A 15,321-nucleotide genomic window follows, 5' to 3' on the forward strand; every position below is an offset into this window, starting at 1 on the left:
CCCCGCGGCGGCCACGGGAGCCCCGAGCGGGAGCCCCGAGCGGGAGCAGCCGAGCGCAGCCGGACGGAGCGGACGGGGCGACCCCGGCCCCGCGGGGCGGGACAGCGAGCGGCCCGGGGGCGGGGCCCAACGGCGGCCGGCCCCGGCCTGGGCCAATCAGATCTTACCCAAAATCCGGCCGGGGCTGAGGCCCCCACCGCCCTCCCCCGGGAACGGCATCCCGCGGGGAGCGGGGGTGTCCTGAGGGGGCATCCCGGGAATGAGGGGGGGGAGCCCCTCCTGGAGACCCCCATCTTGGACCCCCCCTCATCTTGGAGCCCCCCATCTTGGAGCCACTCCCTCTTGGAACCCCTCCCTATTGGAGACCCCCCTCCTGGAGACCCCCATCTTGGAGCCCCTCCCTCTTGGAGCCTTCCCATCTTGGAGACCCCCCCTCTTGGAGACCCCCCCTCTTGGAGACCCCCCTATCTTGGAGACCCCCATCTTGGAGACCCCCCCATCTTGGAGACCCCCCCTCTTGGAGACCCCCCCATCTTGGAGACCCCCCCTCTTGGAGACCCCCCTATCTTGGAGCCCCCCACATCTTGGAGATCCCCCCCCATCTTGGTAACTCCCCCCCATCTTGGAGCCCTCTCTCTTGGAGACCCCCATCTTGGAGACCCCCCTATCTTGGAGCCCCCCACATCTTGGAGATCCCCCCCCATCTTGGTAACTCCCCCCCATCTTGGAGCCCCCCATCTTGGAGACCCCCCCTCTTGGAGACCCCCCTATCTTGGAGCCCCCCACATCTTGGAGATCCCCCCCCATCTTGGTAACTCCCCCCCATCTTGGAGCCCTCTCTCTTGGAGACCCCCATCTTGGAGACCCCCCCATCCTTCTTGGAGACCCCCCCCATCCTTCTTGGAGCCCCCCCCATCTTGGAACCCCTCTCTCTTGGAGACCCCCATCTTGCAGCCCCCTCCTCTTGGAGCCCCCATTCCCCCCGGTTCGCCCCAGCGCCCCCGCGTCCAGCCGGGGCCGGGGCCGGGGTCGCGGTTTGGGCGGGAGGCTCCGGCCGCTCCCCGCTCCCCCGGGGCGGGCAGGAACGTGACCCTCATCCCCCGGCAGCCGCGGGGGGAGCACTCGGCAGCCCCCGGCCGAAATCTGCGCTCGGCAGGGTCAGCGAGCGGCCCCCACGCACGCAGGGTCAGCGCTGTTTATCCTTCCTCTGTGCCACCATCCATCATCTCCAGATCTGCAGCGATCCAGGAGAATTCCCAATTCCCTGCCTTCGGGCCGGGGTGGGAGCGCCCACGGTGGCGGTGGGGGGCAGGAAGAGCTCAAATCCCGCCAGCTGCGCTCCGTGAGTGCTCCTGGAAATCCGGGCTGGGAGCAGCCCAAAGCTCTGCTGCAGCTTCCTGGAGCGTTTCCCTTTTTCCCTGGCCTGGAGGCTGCAGCTGTCCCGAGGCACGGCCATGCCCCAGGAATGCCTGATAACGAGGGGGGAAGCGTCAAACCCCCGTTAGGCTGTCGAGAGAAATAAATCAGGGACACATTCGTGGCATTCCCGGCAGGAATCCCTCGCACGGGAAGCAGCTGGACGCCCTCCACCCTGTGCAGTGACAGGGATTTGTCGCTGTGGTCCCATCCTGGCAGGGTGTAACCCGCTGCTCACGCTGGAAAGCAGCTCCCACTGGTGCTGGGATGGAAGCCTGGCTGTTCCAGGGGTGTCACTGCTCTGGGGCCACATCTGGGGGAGCCCCTGTCCCTTGGCTGCAGCAGCTGGCTGGCTCCAGCCCCTGGAAGGAGTCCTTTGCCTGGCCATGGAAAACCATTAGGACTCTGAGCAGGGTCCAGGCCAGCTGGACACGATCTGCAGCCTCTGAGGAGCTCCCCAAATGTGCCAAAATGTGGCTTTTCTGTGAAGCTCAAACACCTCCACGGCTCTCCGGGGACATTGGGAGGTCCAGGGGGCCAGCAGCTCCTCTGCCTGGTGAGATCCCAGCTGGGATGGCACTCCCCTGGGGAATGGTGGCATTTGGTGGCACCTCGGAGGTGGCAATGGGCAGAGGGGGCAGAGGGAAAGGGAGGAAAGCCTTGCTGCTCCACGAGATCTGCTGAAAATCCAAACCATGGGCCCTGAGAATCCTCTGGGCAGGGAAGGAGGAGCTGCCAGGCTTCCTGCAGCCTTTAGGATGCTACAAAGTGAATTTTCCCAACTCCCTGAGCCAGACTGGCACCAGTCAGTTAAAAAAATGGGAAGAGCTGGAGTCTGTCCTGGCCTTGGGAGCAGAATCCTGCTGGTGTGGGCATCCCTGGGGCTTTGGGAGCCTTGGAGGGGTGGGAACAGGGATTGGGATAGGGATGAGGAAGAGGATGGAGACAAGAAAGGGGACGAGGAGACAAGAGGAGGATAAGGGTGAGGACCATGATGGGGATGGGATCGAGGATGAGGATGGGGAGGTGGGAATGGGACAGAAACAGGGATGGGGATGGGACAGAAACAGGGACATTGGGATGGGGACAAGGATTGGGATGGGGAGATGGGAATGGGTAGGGATGGGACAGAGAGAGGGATGGGGATGGGACAGAGAAAGGGATGGGCATTGGGATGGGGACGGGGATAAAGATGGAGACAAGGATGGGGATGGGACAAAGAAGAGGATGGGCAATAGAGAATGAAGAGGAAGATGAGGAAAGAGGCAGGGATGGAGATGTGGATGGGCACAGGAATAGGTTTTGGGATGTAGATAGGATTGGGGATAGGGATGGGGATGAGGCTGGGGATGAGGATGAGGATGGGGACAAGGATGAAGCTGGGGACAGGATATGGATGGTGACAGGGACAGGAATGGGTATAGGAACAGGGATAAAGGTGGAGACAAGGATGGGAATGGGGATATGGATGGGGATAAGACAAGGATGAGGATGGGCCATAGAGAATGAAGAGGAAGGTGAGGAAAGGGGCAAAGATGGGGATGTGGATGGGCACAGGAATAGGTTTTGGGATGTAGATGGGATAGGGATAGGGATAGGGATGGGGCTGGGGACAGGATATGGCTGGGGACAGGGACAAGGACAGGGACAGGGACAGGCTGTGCTCGCCCACACCCCGTGCTGGGAAGGGAGGTGGTGGCACAGGGACCCTGTAATCACTTCCATGTGCCTCAGCACAGCCTCTGGCTGCAGGGTCCGTCCCTTCTCTCAGCTTGGGCATAAAAACAATCCAGAGCCGTTTCCTGGGAGGCATTTTGGGCAGAAACAGATGTGCTGACATTATGGAAACGGGGGGAAGATCTGGGATGGGGCTGAGGATGGATCTGTCCCCACCCAGCAGCCACTCCCAGTTGGAGTGTGCTGAAATTCCCTGCGCTAAACTGGGAGCACCAGGACCAGGCTCTGCTCACTCTCCTGCCAGCTGTGGCTGCTGGGCTGGGCTGGCACCTCCCTGTCCTGCCCGAGCCTCACCTTCCCCTGGGCTCCAGCCAGGAGCAGGGGAAGCAGAGGAATCCCTGGCTCGGAGGCTGCCGGGGCAGGAAATCCCGGCCGGCTCTGTCCCCCCCGAGCCCGGCAGCGCTGGAATTGCTGAGCAGAGAGAGATAAGGGCGGCGGCAGCAGGAAACCCTCACCTCTCCCGGGTGGGAAGGAAGGGAAAGGCAGGGAAGGGAAGCGCCGTTCCTGGTGCTGGGAGCGGGGCAGCAGCAGCAGAGGCTCTCAGGATGCCGGTGGGGGATTTGGGATGTCGGCAGGGTTGGGATAAGGGCACGGCTGGCACGGCTCTAACATCAGGGTCCCGCTGCCAGCTGGGTTAGTTGGTGACTGCAGCAAAGCCCTTGGAGCGTTTCTGCCCCTGGATGTGGGGAACCAGCCCTGCTCGAGGCAGGAAGGGCCAGGAATCCCTGCCTTGGACAGGGCTCTGCACCCTGAGCCCCCTGGAGCAGCAGCAAAAAGGGTTTTGGCCTCATGTCCTAAGAAAAGGAGAAGTCTCTGGGGACCTCCCTTATAGAATAATGGAATTGCTGAGGTTGGAGAAGCCCTCCAAGATCATCCAGTCCAACCTTGCCCCCAGCACTGACCTTGTCCCCAGGTGCCACATCCACATGGATTTTAAATCCCTCCGGGATGGGGAATTCATCACAGCTCTGAGCAGCTGTGCCAAGGCTGGACAAACCTTTTTTGTGAAGAATTTTCCTCAATATCCAATCCAAACCTCCCCTGGCACAGCTTGAGGCTGTTTCATCTTTCCTGTCCCTGTTCCCTGGGAGCAGAGCCTGACCCACACCTGGCTGTCCTCTCCTTCCATGGAACGATAGAAAGAAAATTCCTCCATCCTTGATAACTGGAATCTGCTGGATAACACCAGCCAAATGTGGCAGCAGCATTTCTGGGGCTCTGTAAAAGCAGAGAGAACAAACCCAGGCCCCATCAGCTGCCCCTGGCCCAGGAAGGTCTCCTGGCACAGCCCTGGCTTTGAGCTCATCCCTCAGGAGCCATCTGGGAATCCCCATCTGGAGCCCATTCCAGCAGCAGGAACGAGCTCTGGGCTGTGCCAAGGACAGAGGGACACTCTGGGGGGCTGTCCCCTCCTGTGGTGTGGCTCTGCATCCCTCAGGCCATCCCGAGGGGTTTCTCCATCTCCCTGCCTTCCCTGGGGCTGTTTCCTTTCCTGGGAGCAGGGCAGGTCCCCCCAGCTCTGCACATCTCCATTTTTGGGAACACTCCTCATCCATTTTCCTCCCGATTCCTTGACTCAGCTTCGCCTCGTGACTCAGCAGCTGCTGGCCCTGGCCTGCTGCAGGGACACAATTCCCAAAGGATCCAGGCATGGATTCACTTCCCAAAGGATCCAGGGATGGATTTACTTCCCAAAGGATCCAGGGATGGATTTACTTCCCAAAGGATCCAGGGATGGACTCACTTCCCAAAGGATCCAGGGATGGAGTCACTTCCCAAAGGATTCAGGCATGGACTCACTTCCCAAAGGATCCAGGGATGGACTCACTTCCCAAAGGATCCAGGGATGGATTCACATCCCAATGGATGCAGAGATGGATTCACTTCCCAAAGGATCCAGGCATGGATTCACTTCCCAAAGGATCCAGGAATGGATGCACTTCCCAAAGGATCCAGGGATGGATTCCCAAAGGATCCAGGCATGGATTCACTTCCCAAAGGATCCAGGGATGGATTCCCAGTGGATTCAGGCATGGACTCACTTCCCAAAGGATCCAGGAATGGATTCACTTCCCAAAGGATCCAGGGATGGACTAATTCCCCAAATGATCCAGGGATGGATTCACCTCCCAGTGGATCCAGGGATGGATTCCCAAAGGATCCAGGGATGGATTCACTTCTCAAAGGATCCAAGCATGGACACATTTCCCAGTGGATCCAGGAATGGATTCACTTCCCAATGGATCCAGGGATGGATCCACTTCCTAAAGAATCCAGGGATGGATTCACTTCCCAAAGGATCCAAGGATGGATTCACTTACCAAAGGATCCAGGGATGGATTCACTTCCCAAAGGATCCAGGGATGGATCCACTTCCTAAAGAATCCAGGGATGGATTCACTTACCAAAGGATCCAGGATCTGCCCAAGGACAGCCACCCATGCTGCAGTGATTTCCCACCCTCCAGCTGTGACCCAGCACGGATCTTTCTGCCCAGGACATCACAGCTGTTGTGGGAGAGAGATTTTCCTCATGGAGAGTTGGAATTATGGGGTCCAGAACAAGATTTTAATAAAATGAGGGATTCTTGGCAATCTGGCTGGAGCAGAAATGTGGGGAGAGGTTTCAGTGCATGGAGAGCAGTAAAACCAAGCTGGATGAGGCTCGGAGCCACCAGGTCTGGTGGAAGCTGTCCCTGCCCACGGCAGGGGCTGGAATGGGATGGGATTTAAGGTCCCTTCCAACCCAAACCCTTCTGGAATTCCAGGATTATGCAGCTGGGAGGATTCAATGGAGCTCAGCTCTCCCAGCACTCCGAGGAGCTGAAAACTCACAGGATGGAAAAACATGGAAAAAACTCCTGAGCCATCTGAGCCCCAGCCCAAGAAACACTCCAGGTTTTACAATGTATTTTAAGACATAAAGGTAAAGAAAAGTTTTGGTTTTTCTTTTTTTTTTTTTTAATTTAAACCTCTGGGCTCTCCTTTCTTCCTTCCTTCCTTCCTCTCTCTAAATATTGCAGCAAAGCTGTTTTTGCTCCAGCAGCTGCCGGATGAGCGTGAGGAGCCCTGAGAGGCACGGAGCTTGCAGGGAGCTCCCAGCCTGCCTGACTCCGATTCCTGCTCCCCAAGATTGGCCAGGAGCTCCTTATTTGGTCCAGGCTCCAGCAAATTCCCTGGCAGAGGGGATTGCAGGGAAATGAGCAGCATGGATGGGATTGTGCTGGGCATCCAGGAGGGAGAGGGCTGAGAGCAGAAAGAAAATCAGAACTCAGAGCAGAGAGAAAATCAGGGTTCAAAGCAGGGAGAAAATCAGGGCTCGGAGCAGAGATAAAATCAGGCTCAGAGCAGGGAGAAAATCAGAACTCAGAGCAGAGAGGAAATCAGGGCTCAGAGAAAAATCAGGCTCAGAGCAGGAAGAAAACCAGGGCTCAGAGAGAGAGAGAAAATCAGAGCCCAGAGCAGAGGGGAAATCTGGGCTCAAAACACGGAGAAAATCGGGGTTCAGCGCACAGATAAAATCAGGGCTCAGAGCAGAGAGAAAATCAGAGCTCAGAGCAGAGATAAAATCAGGGTTCAGAGCAGAGAGAAAATCAGGCTCAGAGGAGAGAGAAAATCAGGGTTTGAGCAGAGATAAAATCAGGGTTTGGAGCAGAGATAAAATCAGGGTTCAGAGAGGAGGAAATCAGAGCTCAGAGCAGGGATAAAATCAGGGCAGTTTCCAGGAGTCTCTGTTTGTCCTGCAGCACAGAGCAGACACACACTGCCTGTCCCCATCACTCTCCAGAGCACGGAACCAGAGCAGAATCACAGAATTCCCTGAGCTGGAGGTGCCCCCAAGGATCAGAGCCCAGCTCCTGGCCCTGCCCAGGCCCCCAACAATCCCACCCTGGGCATCCCTGGCAGCTCCTGGAGCTCTGGCAGCGTCGGGAATGTCACCATTCCCTGGGCAGCCTGGGCAGTGCCAGCACCCTCTGGGGAAAGAAAATTTCCCTGATATCCAACCTAACCCCCCTCCAACACCGGTCTGATCCTGCCCCATCCCAGGGCTCTGCCCCAGCACGTGCTGGGCTGAGCTGCTGCAGCTTTGAGACCTTTCCTTGGGTGTTTATACCCCAAATCAAGAGTTTGCTGCAGAATTAGGCTTTATTTGTTGCATGGATTAGGCGCCCCTGGAGTCTGGCCAGCTTCTCCCTAGCTGGGAGTGGACAGGGAATCCCAGAATGGTTTGGGTTGGAAAGGACCTTAAATTCCATCTGGTTTCATGGGCAGGGACACATGCCCATGAAATGCAATGGGATTTAAGGTCCTTTCCTCCTGGGGAAGCTGGGATCCCACAGCCTGCCTTGGGGGTACCATGAGAGATGGGATTCAGCCCTAATGTTAAAAATAGGTCAGAAACTGTTGTAAAATAGTTGACAGAGTGGGTACGCATACACTGTTAGTTTGGTTATTATATTGTAAAAGGGGTTAAAAGGGTGGTTATGAGAAATAGGGTGCTTAAAGTACCCTAACACAGCTCAGTAAAGTGCAGCACCCCCCAGCCTGGACAGAGCTGTAATGGCCAATCAAGCACCTTAAACCTTCATGCAAATGAAGGATCCAAAAGGAAACCAATCCAAAGGGACAAAACCAGGACAAAAAGCAGCTTCAGACCCAGGGAAGCTGTGCCACTCCATTGGGGACATCGGGGATTGGGTAGGGCCGGCGCTGGGGCTGCTCAGCAGCGATGGCCCCGATGTCCCAGCACAATTCAGTGGGTCAGAAGCTGCTTTTCATCCTGGTTTTTGTCCCTTTGGATTGGTTTCTGTTTGGATCCTTCATTTGCATGAAGGTTTAAGGATCTTGATTGGCCCATTGCAGTTCTGTGCAGGCTGACTCGTTTCCCTTGGGGTACCTTGGGGGTAGTGCACTTTACTGAGCTGTGCTATGGTACCTTGAGTACCTGATTTCTCATAACCACCCTTTAAACCCCTTTTACATTATAATAACTGTTCCAGATTGCAATGCAAGATGTTTTCCATTACCATCTGTATGGCAGATTATCTTTTGTCAAGTGGGCAGTTTGCCTTATCTCTCTCTCTCTGAGTGATCACACCCACTCCTCCCTCAGGAGGGGACATCTGCTGATAACAGCCATTGAATGTCACTGCATGGCTGATAAGAACTACAGCATCCCATTGGCAGATGTGAGCCCAGAGGGAGGAGCCAAGCATTCCTACCTGGATATAATCTGGAGATTCTGGAACACCAGCCAAGCATTCCTGCCTGGATATAATCTGGAGATTCTGGAACACCAGCCAAGCATTCCTGCCTGGATATAATCTGGAGATTCTGGAACAGCAGCCAAGCATTCCTGCCTGGATATAATCTGGAGATTCTGGAACACCAGCACGGCTTCTCCACTGGATTCCCCAGAGGATTTCCCTCTTCCCCTGGATCTCCATAGGCAAAAATACATCCTTCTCTACAGGATCCCTGCTCCAACAGAACCACCCCTGACACTGCAGGAGGGCTGAGCCACAATCCCAATGGGACTGCTGCCAACAGCCTGACCCACAGGGTGTCAGGTTGGGTTCTGACTCTGGCAGTGTTGTTCTAGTGAACGGCATTGTTTATTTTATCCTTTTATGTTTTTCCTTTCCCTATTAAAGAACTGTTATTCCTGCTCCTTATTTTTTGCCTGCGAGCCCCTAATTTAACATTTATAGCAATTCAGAGGGGAGGGGAGGGTTCACATTTTCCATTTCAGGGGAGGCTCCTGCCTTCCTTAGCAGACACCTGGCTTTCCAAACAAGACATAACCACATCAACAGCACATGCTTAATCATCTATCACCTATTTTACAACAATTTCTAACCTATTTCAACACTAACAAATCTAAATTTCTCCCAAAACCTCTTTCCAGCTCATCTCTCCTCTCCTGACCTCTGGGGGCCTCCATCCCTGACCCTGCAGCCCTGGAGGGCTCGGGTGGGGGTGACTAATCCCAGCAATTAGCCTCGTTCCTGCATTTATCCGCTTCCTGCCTTTGTCTGCCCCTGACAGCTCCTGGGAGCAGCAAATCCTCCCCCGGCCGCATTTCCCCGGCCCCATCTGCCCCGCCAGCCTTTGTCCCGCTGGGTGAGGAGGTTATTGCCCCTCGACACGTGTCCCCTGCATCCTCTGTGACCAAAATCCAGCGCCAGCAGTGCCAGGGTCAGCGGGGCCCGCCCGGGCTGCGGGAGGATGGATTTGTTCTGTAAATTGGAGACGGATGCAGCGCCGGCGGCGTTTCAGGCTAAAAGGGATTTCAGGGCTGAGCGATCCCGGCTAAATGGGGACAGAGGGCTTGGGGGAGCTGGAAATTCAATGGGAAATCTCAGCACACATGGGCAGCACATTTGGGAGCTGCCTGCTCCGCCCAGGACGGGCTGTGCTCCCGCAGGGACACACGGACATCCAGAGGATGGAAATCCTCCCATCTGTGGGGCTCACAGCCTTTCTGTGCCTAAAGCAATCAGCCAGCCTGCTTGGATTTAATTATTATGTTTACTGAGATTTTATTTTATAGTTCAGGATTCTTCTCCCCTTAAAATGAGATTGAAATCTTTTGGGATTTTTTTTTCCCCCAAGGAGGTTTGGGCTGCTCACGAAGGAAGGAAAAGAGAGATGGAGGGGAAAAGGGATGGAGGAAAGGAAGGATGGATTTGGGTTGAAAGGGACCTTAAAAATCATCCTGTTCCACCCTGTGCTATGGGCAGGGACACCTTCCATCATCCAGGCTGCTCCAAGCCCTGTCCAACCTGGCCTTGGCACTTCCAGGGATCCAGGGGCAGCCACAGCTGCTCTGGGCACCCTGTGCCAGGGCCTGCCCACCCTCACAGCCAGGAATTCCCAATCTCCCACCCATCCCTGCCCTCTGGCACTGGGAGCCATTCCCTGGCTCCTGTCCCTCCATCCCTTGTCCCCAGTCCCTCTCCAGCTCTCCTGGAGCCCCTTCAGGCCCTGCCAGGGGCTCTGAGCTCTCCCTGGAGCCATCTCCTCTCCAGGGAGCATCCCCAGCTCTCCCAGCCTGGCTCCAGCCTTGGAGCCACTCCAGGTCCCTCTGATGGTGGGGGCAGCACTTTGGGTGGGATGGGATGGGCCGGGTGGCGCCGGGCGCGGCAGGGAGGGGAGGAAAAGGAGCGGCGTGGGGCGGGGAGCGGGGCCGGTCCCGGTGACCCCGGTGATCCCAGAAATCCCGGTGATCCCAACAATCCCGGTGATCCCAACAATCCCGGTGATCCCAGAAATCCCGGTGATCTCAACAATCCCGGTGATCCCAGAAATCCGGTGATCCCGGGCACTGCCGCCGCCTGCCGCCGCAGCGGGACGCGCAGCCCGCACCGATGGGACACACGGACCCACGGACGGACACACGGACCCGCGGGACCCCTCGCTGTGCCCCCCCAGCCCCGCTGGTCCCTGCTCAGGACAAGCCCCTCCCTCAGCCCTCAGACACCCCGGGGTGGCACAGCCGGGACACAGGGGATGGTCAGAGCTGCACCCCGGACACACCGGGGCCCCAACGGGTGCCTTCCTTCCTTTATTTCCTTCTCTTTCTCCTTTCCTCTCCTTTTTCCTTTCCTTGTCTCTCATTTCCTTCCACCTTTGTCCTTTTTCCTTTCCTTTCCCTTCCCCCTTTTCTCTTCTTTCTCCTTTCCTTCCTTCCTTCTTTCCCCATTTTTCCTTTTCTTTTTCCTCTTCCCTTCCTTCCCTTCCCTTCCCTTCCCTTCCCTTCCCTTCCCTTCCCTTCCCTTCCTTCCCTTCCCTTCCCTTCCCCCTTTTTAATTTTCTTTTTCCTTTCCTTTCCTTTCCTTTCCTTTCTTTCCTTTCCTTTCCTTTCCTTTCCTTTCCTTTCCTTTCCTTTCCTTTCCTTTCCTTTCCTTTCCTTTCCTTTCCTTTCCTTTCCTTTCCTTTCCTTTCCTTTCCTTTCCTTTCCTTTCCTTTCCTTTCCTTTCCTTTCCTTTCCTTTCCTTTCCTTTCCTTTCCTTTCCTTTCCTTTCCTTTCCTTTCCTTTCCTTTCCTTTCCTTTCCTTTCCTTTCCTTTCCTTTCCTTTCCTTTCCTTTCCTTTCCTTTCCTTTCCTTTCCTTTCCTTTCCTTTCCTTTCCTTTCCTTTCCTTTCCTTTCCTTTCCTTTCCTTTCCTTTCCTTTCCTTTCCTTTCCTTTCCTTTCCTTTCCTTTCCTTTCCTTTCCTTTCCTTTCCTTTCCTTTCCTTTCCTTTCCTTTCCTTTCCTTTCCTTTTCCTTTCCAGGGCGGGGATGGCGCCATCCCCAAGAGGAGCAAAAGTCCCAAAGTCCCAAAGTCCCCTCTGCTGGCGACACCGCCACAGGCAGGATGAGGGGAGCGCTGGATGCGTTTATCAAATTAAATTATCAAATTAAATCGGGGGGGGGTTGGTGGGTAAAAGGTGCTCGGTGCATGTTCCAGAAAAAAAAAAAAAAAAAAAAAAAAAAACCACTAAAAAAAAAACCCAAATACCAAACCAAACAAACAAAAACAAAAACAAAAAAAACCCAAAAACAAAAATCCAAAAAACAAAACAAAGAAGAAAAAGAATTTTAAAACCTAAACAAAGAAACGCCCAAAACAAAACAAAAAAGAAAAAGAAGAAAAAAACCCTAAATAAAGAAACCCCGAAACCAAACCAAACAAAAATCCCCAAAAAACCAAAAAAACCCACCCAAAATAAACCAAAACAACAATTTAAAAAACCCTCAACAAAAAACCAAAAATCCAAACAAACAAACAAACAAAAACAAAAACAAAACAAAGGAGAAAAAGAACAAAAAACCACCTTAAAGGAACAAAGAAATCTCAAAAACAAAACAAAAAAGGAACAAAAAAGCCCCAAACAAAAAAGAAACCCCAAAACCAATACCAAAAAAAACCTCAAAAAACCAAAAAACTCCACCCAAAATAAAACCCCAAAACCAAAAATAAAACCCCAAAAACAACAACAACAAAAAAACTCCAACAAAACAAACCAACAAAAAAAAAATCAAAAAACCCAAAAAAACCAAAGAAAACCAAACAGTCAAATAAATAAATAAATAAATAAATAAATAAAACCCCAAATAAACAAAAAAAAAAAAAAAAAAAACAACCAAAATCCCCAAACCCCACTGTTCTGAGGGATGAAAAACCCCAGGGTGTCCCTAGGGTGTGGTTCCCCATCTTTGTGCCTCTATCCCTGGGTGCCACCCTGAGCTCTCAGCGCATCCTTTTGGCAACTCCTGCCCCATCAGGGAGCTGTGAATCCCCAAATCCCCAAACCCCCAAACCCCCAAACTCCCGAACTCCCAAACCCCCAAATCCCCAAATTCCTGAACCTCCAAATCCCCAAATCCTCAAACCCTCAAATCCCAAACTCCTGAACCCCCAAACCCCCAAACTCCCAAATCCCCAAACCCCTAAATCCCCAAACCCCCAAATCCCCAAATCCTCAAACCCCAAATCCCCAAACTCCTGAACCCCAAACTCCCAAACCCGCAAACCCCCAAACTCCCAAACCCCCAAATCCCCAAACCTCCAAATCCCCAAATCCTCAAACCCCCAAATCCCCGAACTCCCAAACTCCCAAACCCGCAAACCCCAAATCCCCAAATCCCAAACTCCTGAACCCCCAAATCCCCAAATCCTGCCGCCTGTAAAGAGTGAAAATCTGAAATCCTGGTCAGTCTGGGGAAGCAGAGCTGGGGAAGGAGCCCAGGGAGGGTCCCTGGGAAGGGGAACGAAGCTGGGATGGGGCTGGAAGCACCAGGGACAGGCTCCAGGCAAGGAAAAGGCTTTTCCCAGGCTGGGAATGTCCAGCAGGAGCTGCCAAAGCCTCAGTTCTGGCTCTCCAAAACCCTCCTAGGGATCTAAATGAGGTTTCCAGACACCAGGATAAACACTTCCAAAGGGAGAGCTGAGCTGAGGGGACAGAATCCAGTGCCCCTGACAAAGAGCAGGCGGGCAGCAGAGACACTTTGGGAAAAGCCAGGCTTGGGAAAATATGGTACAGAAGCAAGGCAGGGGCTCCTCACCAGAATCTGGCAAGGAGAAGCTGGAAGGAGAAGCCAGGCTTGGAAAAACTCAGCACAGCAGCAAGGCAGGAGCTCCTCACCAAAATCTGGCAGGGAAAAGCTGGAAGGAAAAGCCAGGCTTGGAAAACCTCTGTACAGAAGCAGGGCAGGAGATCCTCACCAGAATCTGGCAAGGAGAAGTTGGAAGGAAAAGCCAGGCTTGGAAAAATCTTGGTACAGAAGCAGGGCAGGAGCTCCTCACCAAAATCTGGCAGGGAAAAGCTGGAAGGAAAAGCCAGGATTGGAAAAACTCAGCACAGCAGCAAGGCAGGAGCTCCTCACCAAAATCCGGCAGGAGAAGCTGGAAGGAGTCAACAAAAGTTTTGGGAAAAAACCAAAAAACGAAACAACTAAAATTCCTTGCGGATGCTTCAAGTTTTTCCAGCTCCTCATTTGTCTCTGGGGTTTGTGGCTGCTTTTTCTTCCGTTTTGGGTTGTTTTTATTCCGGTTTTTTTTCCCTCCTCCTCTCCTCCAGGAATGTGACCAGCCAGAAGAGGGTCACGTCGGAAGAGTGACGAACGCACGGGGCAGATTCGTCATCCGTGGCGATGAGACTTTCTCCAAATAATTTTCCCCTCTCCTAATAGCCGCAATTTATGCAAATGACCCCGGGGAAGAGCTAAATGGGGATTTGATGGGACCTGGCTGCCCACGCCCGAGATGGAGGAGGGAGATGAGTCTGTGCTTACATTCCTGGCTGGACACCTCTCCCAGCCTGAGCCTGGCTCCAGGATCCATCCCTGCCCACAGGGAAGGATGGGCACTTGTTGGAACCTGCATGCTGAGAATTTAGATTTTCTGTGTTTAAAGGCACAGACCCTCAAGAGAGCGAGAAGGATCAGCCTCCCTAAAACTTCCATCTTGCTCTATATATATTATTACATTCTAAACCCTTAAACTCTTAAGTTTTTCACCCTGTGGCATTACACATTTCTATTCAAACTCCCCACCCATAAACTCAGTTCTATCATTCCATTCTGGAAGCTGCTCACAACCTCAGGTCAATGCAGTGTTCTCTTGAGGGTTTGTGCCTTTTAACAGGGAAAATCTAAATTTCTCATCACCCAGGGTTCCAGCAGGCACTTGGTGTGCTTGGCCATCCTCAGCATCAGGGGAAGGAATCCAGACCAGGTGGAATCACCCCCAGCCTCACCTGCATTGGGCATTGGGTGGTACCTCCTGTGCCTGCTCCCAGGGCATCAGAGCCACACTGATGGTCCCAAAAATTCCCTTCTCCATCCAGGCTGTCCCCACGGAGAAGTGCAGGGGGAAAGGAGCAGCAGCACCTCCTGATCCTTCGGGGTTTCCAGCTGGTGCAACCCGGGGCAGCACCCACCTCCAGCAGGGGCTGGGTTTGGTCTCAGTTCTTCCTCCTCCTCTTGCCAAGTGTGGAATTGCCGCTGACCTTGGCCTTGTGGTGGCTGTGCAGGGACTTTCCCATGCTGGGGAGCAGCCCAGAACTGCATCTCTTCCCCTTCAGAGCAGATGTGGAGTGTGTGGGGTCACAGCTCAGCTGATCCCATCCCTAGGGTGATCGCAGAACCCAAAATGGTTTGGGTAGGAAGGGATCTTTAAAAGACATCCAGTGCCACCCCCTGCCATGCCAGGGACAATTTCCACCATCCCAGGGTGCTCCAAGCCCTGTCCAGCCTGGTCTTGGGCACTGCCAGGGATCCAGGCACAGCTCCTGCGGGCACCCTGTGCCAGTGTGTCCTCCCTGGCATTTGCAGCATCACAGCAGCTGCTCCAGGGATCAGGACAGGCATTGTGCTCCCCCTAAATCAGCTCTGCAGAGATGCTGGGCCCTCCTTCCCACCTTCGCCCTGGGGAAAAGCTGAGGGATCCCATCACATCTCCCTTCCCCATTCCCTGCCGCTGGGAATTCCCGCAGGGACCAGAGCGCAGGGTCAGCTCGGGAAGGCGCTGGGTGTTTTCCAGGAGCTATTTTGGAGGATTTCACTCGGATTGCTTCCCAGGGCAGCCTGAATTTCCTCTCCCCGGGGGCCCCAGGCAGGAAGCGGCCTCTGGGTTCGCGCTCAGCCCTAATGAGGGCAGCACTTCAACACCGACCGCCCGTGG

The sequence above is a fragment of the Melospiza melodia genome, chromosome 6, assembly GCF_035770615.1.
Source record: "Melospiza melodia melodia isolate bMelMel2 chromosome 6, bMelMel2.pri, whole genome shotgun sequence".
NCBI lineage: Eukaryota > Metazoa > Chordata > Aves > Passeriformes > Passerellidae > Melospiza > Melospiza melodia.